The sequence below is a fragment of the Dromiciops gliroides genome, chromosome 5 (assembly GCF_019393635.1).
Source record: "Dromiciops gliroides isolate mDroGli1 chromosome 5, mDroGli1.pri, whole genome shotgun sequence".
Lineage (NCBI taxonomy): Eukaryota > Metazoa > Chordata > Mammalia > Microbiotheria > Microbiotheriidae > Dromiciops > Dromiciops gliroides.
In genome coordinates, this window is record NC_057865.1 from 241,515,108 (window position 1) to 241,524,085 (window position 8,978).

Here is an 8,978-nt window from a genome sequence, read left to right on the forward strand (position 1 = left end):
GCAAGTCACTTAACCCCAGTTGCCTCACCAAAAAAAAAAAAGAAAGAAAGAAAAAAGGGTAACCTTTTAATTTGGATGACAGTTCCCTTTAAGTCAGAAAACTGCAAAGCTTAGGAAGTTGGGCACTATGAACCAGTATGGTGAGCCCTTTAAAAAAAAAAAGTGTCTCTCATCTCACCACTTTCCCCTCCCCCCATGGAGGAGGGAGGGTTCAGAAAAAAAACAAAAACTCCTGTAACAAATAAGCACAATCAACAAATTCCCACAATGGCCTTGTCCAAAAAAATGAGTTAGCTCATGCTGTACCCTGAATCCATCTCCTCTTATCAGGAGGTGGGTAGCATGCTTCATTATTGGCCCTGTGGAATTGTGGTTGGTCATTGCATTGACTGTCATTGTAAAATCTTTTAAAGTCATGCTTACAATGTTTTTGTTATTTGTATAAATTGTCCTAGTTCTGTTCACTTCATTCTGCATCAGTCACTTCATATGAGTTTTCCCTGGTTTTTCCATTTCTTATAGCAAAATGGGAGTAATAACAGCATCTACCTTCTAGAGTTGTTATGAGGATACAATGAAATATTTGTAAGGTACTTTGTAAACCTTAAAGAGCCATACGAATGCTAGTTGTTTTTCCCCCTCCTTCCATGGCAAAGAATTGGAAACTAAGGAGATACCTATCAATGGAGGAATAGTTAAACAAATTATGCATATCAAACACTAGGCTTCTGCCTTCATTTACCTGTGCATTGTGGGTTAATCTTATCCTCTGATATGCCTCTCTATTTCTTAACCAGTACCAAATCCAGCCTGTTCTTACCAGTATACTTACCAGTGTAATGATTGGAATGATGCCACCTGCTGGAGACTTACTGTAGCAAAGCTCCACCATGAGGAGAAGGCCTCTGAGGGGCAAGCCATGTGGTCAAGGTCCTTAGCATCAGGAAGTGACGTTTGCTTGTGGGTACTGTCTATCAAGGCTACCAGCCAATCAACTTGAGCCTCCCATTTCTGGGAGGAGGACACGAAGTAGGAAGTGGACATGGGTGAAGGGGTTGTGTCTCTTTTTGGTTCCTGACCTCACCATGGTGGGTCAGATGATAGGGTCTCTTAGAAATAGTTAGATTTTTACCTTTCTCTCTGATCCCAATGCCCTTTAATAAATACTTAAACATTTAAATACTCTTACTGGTGACCACTCGTTAGATTTTAGATAGTATAGCTAGAATTTTAGCCCTAACACCAGCATGCCACATTGACCAGTTAGAACAGAGCTCATGGCAAACAACTCGTCTTGGCTCTCAAGGCAAGGCAAATCAACCTAACCAGTTCTTCTGACATGGCAAAATAGTCATAGTACTTGTCTTTCCCTTCTACTTACTGTTGGGTGAGGGTGGAAAGAGGAGTGTAGCAAAGAGGAACAGCCGCTTTGGGGAAGTGTCACTTCTCTAACTGAGCTCTGGTCCAGTGAGGTCAAACCTTTTTCCAATTAATCAGGAATCATGCTGCTGAAGCTGACTGCTCCTGGTGCTGGACTCTTCAAACAGCTCCCACAGAGCTACTCTTCATTCCCTGCTAAATGTTTTGCTAAGGTTCTTTAGTCTTCAAATTCAGCCTTAGTTTTCTATCTCTGATTCTCCCCATGTCTTTCTTTTTTTTTTTTGGTGGGTGAATGGGGGTTAAGTGACTTGCCCAGGGTCACACAGCTAGTAAGTGTCAAGTGTCTGAGGCTGGATTTGAACTCAGGTACTCCTGAATCCAGGACTGGTGCTTTATCCACTGCGCCACCTAGCTGCCCTCTCCTATATCTTTAAATGGCCTAAATCAGAGCCTACTGGTTCTGTATCCCACCTTTTACTTAAAAGATAACAACTTAGCAAAGTCACTCAAAAATTGACAGTCTTTTTTATCTTTATTCTTTATACCTTGCTCATCAAATACTAACACATGATTCTCCCTCTCTATTTTGCTTTCTTTGTCCTTAAAATAGTTGTTGTTTGTCCATCATTCTCAAAGAGGACTATGACATGGGGGAAGTGATGTCATGACTTGCAGTGAATTGGATTTAAGTGAAGCAGGACTGTGCAAATTCACCAACTTCATTCTCTCTTCCCTAGGTCCAGTGGCAAGATATACATCAAGATGACTGGAGATGGCCTTAAAACAGTTATAGGCAAAAGAACTGAGGGACTATCATCCCCTGCAGCTCTGAGTTCCCAATAAAGTTCTCCCTCAACCTCATTTTTGCCCTTGAAACTATGGTTTTTGTACTCACATTTTTTTCCAGTTTTAATAAATTCTTTTTCTGCCCCTTTAAACCTTCAAACTGGGGCAGCTAGGTGGCGCAGTGGATAGAGCACCGGCCCTGGAGTCAGGAGGACCTGAGTTCAAATCCGGCTTCAGACACTTAACACTTACTAGCTGTGTGACCCTGGGCAAGTCACTTAACCCCAACTGCCTCACTAAAAAAAAAAAAAAAAAAAAAAACCTTCAAATTGTTCACATAAAAAAGCAGGCATCTTGTTTTCAAGGTGCTTTGTTTTTTTATGAGTTTTTTTATTCTTTCCAAAACCACCCAAATCCATTTGTTAAACTTTCTTCAAACTCATATTTTAGGAGTTTTTAAGGCAAAGTTCGTTTCCTACAAGTTTCAGGCATCAGAATGCTCATTGCCAAATCCATTTTTCTCTATTTCCCCCCACAAACACTAGGGTAAGATACTTTATTCAAAGCTTTGATAAAATATAGTTAAATGATAGTTAAAGCATTCCCTTCATCTACTAGTTTAATAATATTGTCAAAAAAAGGAAATGAGGTTAGTCTGGCAAGAACTCCCCCCACCTCTGGCAATGAGGGTTAAGTGACTTGCCCAGGGTCACCTAGTAAGTGTCAAATGTCTGAGGTTGGATTTGAACTCAGGTCTTCCTGAATCCAGGGCCGGTGCTTTATCCACTGCGCCACCTAGCTGCCCCCACAAACAGTTTCTTGATGAAACCATGTTAGTTCTCTGCCTAAATGATGACTTTCTTCTTGGATATTCAGCAACCATCTCTTTAATGATCTATTCTAGAATTTTTCAAGGACTCACAGTCAAGTTCGCTGTCTTGTTGTTTATAGACTGTTTCCTTTTTTTTTTAAATGGGGACATTTAACCTCTAATCTTGTAGTACTTCTGTTTTTCATGCTTTTTCAGTTATTTCCAAAAAGGGTCTCAGTAATCTCACTTCTGGTTATTTTAGGACCCAAAGAAATACTTCATCTGGTCCAGGTGATTTGAATTCATTAAGGGCAGGGAGATATTCTCTTACCTACTTCCCATGGATGTCATCTCTCTGATGGTCGTTTTTGTTCTGTCATTTCCAGTAAAGGTTCAGTAAGGGGTGGTCAAGAAAACAGAAAAAGTTTTAATTCTATCCCTATTTGTATCCTAGCATTGAGCATAATGCTTAATAATAAGTACTTAACAAAGGCTTGTTTCATCCATCCATCCATCCATCCATCCATCCATCCATCCATCCATGTTCTTGAATTCGAAGTCAGTTGCTTTCATCATGTGGCTGTTCTATAGTCCCATCAAGTTGACTTTACACCTTGTTTTCTGGTTTTAGAAAAAAAAAAATCAGGGGCAGCTAGGTGTTGCAGTAGATAAAGCACTGGCCCTTGATTCAGGAGGTTCTGGGTTCAAATGTGGCCTCAGACACTTGATACTTACTAGCTGTGTGACCCTGGGCAAGTCACTTAACCCCAATTGCCTCACTTAAAAAAAATAAGGAAGAGGAAAAAAAAATCTCCATTGCCCCTCTTTTTTTTTTTTAAGTGAGGCAATTGGGGTTAAGTGACTTGCCCAGGGTCACACAGCTAGTATGTGTCAAGTGTCTGAGGCCAGATTTGAACTCAGAACCTCCTGAATCAAGGGCCAGTGCTTTATCCAGTCCCTACTTTCAGGAATTCACATTCTATTTACATCAGCTATTTATTTTCTCTACTGCAAAAGAAATGCTTATGTAACAGGTTTTGGAGCATGCTCATGTTACCTAAGCTCTAGGGACCTGCTAGGAGGAGAAGACATTCTTCATTACCCTACCACATAGATGGGAGTAGCCTCCTTTCAATGACTTACAGGCTCTGTCTTCAAAACCAGGAGATTGGAGCAATCTTTTTTTTTTTCCATTTTATTTTTCAACCCAGGTCCACAGAAAGGGTGAAGATCTGAGTTCACCCACAACGGGGAGCAAAATGAAATGAGCAAGAGTTGAAGGAGCAAGGGCTACCCTTTTCTGCACTCATCCCATAGCCCTGAGAAATGGAGTTTGGTTGGGAATTTTTCGTTTTGGTATTTCCTTTGTCTGAAATTTCAGTTCTAGGCATGGGTTGGAATTAATAAACATTCATTATGGGCCATGCGAATCTCTGGACATTAAAAAAAAGGCAAAAGTCGGCTCCTGCCCTCAAAGAGCTCACAATCTATTGGGAGGGAAATGCCAATGAATCTAGAATTGAGGTACCATGACCTTGGAGCCTGGATTCCAGGCTAGATATTGCAACCAGCCAGCCCACCAGGGAAGGCCTGAAAAAATAAGATGGTAGAGGTTCCAGCGCAGGTTGGGTTTTGGAGTTCGAATTTAGGACTGCTATAACTGATCTAAGCTGTGGACCTAATCCTTTTACCCTCCCTAGAGTATGAGGTGGTATAGGGGAAATTAAAACATACCCCCAGATGTATTGGTGAGTAAGTTTGTATATTTGTTCTTACATCTTTGAAGTAAATATTCCTTTTTAGGGGCAGCTAGGTGGCACAGTAGATAGAGCACCGGCCTTGGATTCAGGAGGACTTGAGTTCAAATTTGGCCTCAGACACTTGACACTTACTAGCTGTGTGACCCTGGCCAAGTCACTTAACCCCAATTGCCTCACCAAAAAAAACAAAAGGTTAATCTGAATGTTAAATGATTAAATAGAAGTGTGAGATCCAGGGACCCTCTACAATTGGGGCAACAATTGGTTGGGTTTGGAGCCAGTGCTAGAAAACCTAGTCCCTTTATGGGTACCAGAAAACACTGGATGAGGGGTAGAATGTGACACACTTTCCTTCTGGCAGGGGGGAGGGGGGGCAGGGTAATAATCATTACACTTAAAACATTGTGCATTTACTTAATATATGATACAGTAATCTATAGATCTTGCTATACAGTTCCAGGAAGTTGATACCTAAAAACACTTAAATCCAGAATGTTTAGTGAGACCCCCTCAAATAGCCTTTTCCCCATCATGTTAGCTCTGCACTTTTTTTTTTTTTTGCAGAGCAGTGAGGGTTAAATGACTTGCCCAGGGTCATACAGCTATAAGTGTCAAGTGTCTGAGGCCGGATTTGAACTCAGGCCCTTCTGAATTCAGGGCTGGTGCTTTATCCACTGCGCCACCCAGCTGCCCCCAGCTCTGCACTTTTTGACCAATTGCTTCAAGGGCTATCTTTTGGTCAGTCTGTACATGAATTCGGTTCATCTTCCTGTTAGTGTTCATCTTTTCTGAAAAGGGTTTAACTGTACAAACAAAACAAAACATCCTGCCGAGAAGCCCAGGAACACTCAAACTCTTAAATTCATGAGGGTACCTCCAAGGCTGGAAATGTCTGGTTCAGGATTGCCATCTAGTCTTTCCAGGGAAAGAAACAGATGAAGCAGTCAGTGGTCCTAAGTCCAGGTTCCAATCCACCCAGGAATGCCTGTGCTCACTGTTATGTGCAAAGGAGTTATACCGTTGGGGGCAAAGGGGATCCCTACCCTGCTCGTGAGAAATCTAAGACATTTCCTCAGAGTCCCAACAAGGTAGGCAGATGGGAAAAGAAAATGGAATCACTTCTTTGAAGGCCATTTTTATTGAATGATCCTTCCTACTGAGTAGGCCATTCTTATTGACTCAGTGGTCCAATCCCCTTTGATACAGATATCCATTGATATTGTCAAGATTAAGAAGCCGGGGCAGCTAGGTGGCATAGCAGATAAAGCACCAGCCCTGGATTCAGGAGGACCTGAGTTCAAATCCGGCCTCAGACACTTGACAATTACTAGCTGTGTGGCCCTGGGCAAGTCACTTAACCCTCATTGCCCCACCAAAAAAAAAAAAAGATTAAGAAAGCCAATAAGATGAGCTGTGTGACCCTGGGCAAGTCACTTAAACCCCATTGCCCGACAAAAAAAAAAAAAAAAAAGAAGAAGCCAATAAGATGCTGATAAGCTTAAGTGCTTCAGTGCTCAGCTACGTGCACTAGAATTGGCCTAGGGAGCTCAGCTGAATTCCACACATTCTTCTCCCAACATCCATTCTCATTCAGGTTCCTTGGGGTTGTTCTGGCCTGTTAGATTGTGAGCTCCTTGAGAACAAGGACTATCTTTTTGCCTCTTGTACCTCTTAGCACAGTCCTAACACATAGCAGGCACTTAATAAAGGCTCATTGACTGACAAAGCAAATGGGGAGGGGGCCTGATTACCCTGGACCCTCATTTGTGTATATGGTATATGCATGCATGCATGTATACACACATATACATATCTGCACGCACCTATATGTGTATATGTACATATGCATATGTGAGTGTCGATATGTACATATATGTATATGACCATATAAAATGTAAAATCTTTAAGATCTGGACTATTTCTCATTTTGTTTTCACTTTTGTATTGTTATCCCCAGGCTGAGGCACATTTACATAGTAGGCACTTAAATTAGTTTGTTGAATTGAATAAAGTTCAAAATAACTCAATTCCAATAGAACAGCCAACACTGGTTACCTATGGCTAAGGCTGAAATATACTATTATTTTAAAAAGTCAAGTCAAATGTAAAAATGGAAAGTTACATGTACAGTCAACGTCTCTTAAATTTTGTAATACATTATACTAAACAGTTTTGCAGAATTTTCTTTTTATTGGAAGTCACTGAGATGAAGTTCAATTTCGAATGTAAGTAACTCCATCTTGGTTTTGAGCAATCACAAAACTATGGTAGTTTGTTGGCAAAACAAAGAGTATAATGGTTTGTATCTGCCAAAAAACTCCCTATACCCCGTATTCTGTTTGGACTAATATTTCTACTGGGTGAAGTAGTGGATAGAGTGCTGGGCCTGCAGTCAGGAAATCCTAACTTCAAATATAGCCTCAGACAAGCTGGAAAAGTCACTTAAATTCTGTATACCTCAGTTTCCTCAGTGGTAAAGTGGGATAATAATAGTACCCATCTCACAGGATGGTTGTGAGGATCAAATGAAATATTTGTAAAGCTTTTATGGCACAGGGTGATATAAAAGCTTATTTCATTCTTTTTCTTATTCCTCTTCCTTCTCCCTTCCCTACTCCCATGCATTTCTGTATCTTGTTAATGTATTGAATTGGAATAGAGTCAGCATTTTCCTTACTCCAATCCATATTCCACTCTGCTGTCAAATTAATTTTCAGGTCTGACCCCTCCTCCCTATTCAATAAATTCCAGTGACTCCCTATTACCTAAAGGATCAAATATGAAGTTTTCTGCTTGGCTTTTTAAACTCTTTCCATCTTAGCTTTTTCTTATGTTTCTAGTACTCTTACACCTTGTCCCTTTCCCCAAATACTCAGATCCAATGACCTTGACCTCCTTTCTCACCTGAGACTCCATTTCCAAGTTCAGATCATTTTCACTGGCTGTCTTTCATGCCTGGATCTCTTTTCCTTCTCATCTCTGCCTCCAGATTTCCTTCAGGTCTAATCTAAAGTCGTAAGCCTTTCCCAGTCTTCTTTAATCTTAGTGCCCTCTCTCTGCTGATTATCTCTAATTAAAACCGGTGTATATCTTGTTGATACATAGATGTTTGCATGTTATCTCCCCTATCAGACTGTGAAATCCTGGAGAGAAAGGACTATATTTTACCTTGCTTGGTATCTCCGATGCAGAGCACACTGCCTTTCACACTTAATAGAGGATAATAGACTGACACTACCTAGTAATTCTTGTACCTATTTCTTCTATGTACATTTGCTGCTGTTCAGTTATATCTGACTCTGTAATCCATTTGAGTTTTGGTTGTTTTTTTTTGCAGGGCAATGAAGGTTAAGTGACTTGTCCAGCATCACACAGCTAGTAAGTGTCAAGTTTTGGAGTTCGGAATTGAACTTAGGTCCTCCTGAATCACCTAGCTGCCCCGACATTTGAGTTTTCTTGACAAAGAATAGTTTGCCATTTCCATCTCCAGATCATTTTCACAGCTGAGGAAACTGAGGCAAACAGGATTAAGTGATTTACCCAGGGTCACACAGCTGCTAAATGTCTGAGTTCAGATTTGAACTCAGGAAGATGAGTCTTCGTTGACTCCACTCTCCTCACTTGTATCCACTGTGTCGCCTAGCTGCCTCACTAGGTACATAGTAAGTGCTTAATAAATGCTCATTGATTGACACCACCTAGAAATTTTGTACCTATTTCTTATATGTGCAGTGATTTGCACATGGGAATGTGAGCTCCTTGAGAGCAGCTACCATGTTTTTGTCTTTTTAGATCTCCTCTGTTTAGCAGAGTGCCGTGTACATAAAAAGCGCATAATAAATGCCTGCTGACATCCTTTGATGGTGCTACTTTTCTGTGTAAAGAAGCCCTATAGAAAATCTTATGGCGTTTCTATTCCAAATCATCGCTAGTGCAGTGCTGGTAAAATAAAGTCTGCTAACTAGCAATTTTTGTTTTAGGGGGAGGTATGGGAGGTTCTTTATTGAAAGTGCGTAATTTTGTTTCCAAATAAAAAGTACGAACCCAAAATTAAAATAATAAAACTTTTAAGACCCTTGCGCAGAAGGCGGGGACACGGGAAAAGCGGCTTTGGGTTGGTCCTCTTCTGGGGATAACTAACCAATAAACATCCTTCTCTGCCCAAACCCTGTTGCTATAGCAACCCCAAGCAAGGGTTCCCTTTGTCCTCTGTTCGTCAAACTCCAAATCCCATAATGCCT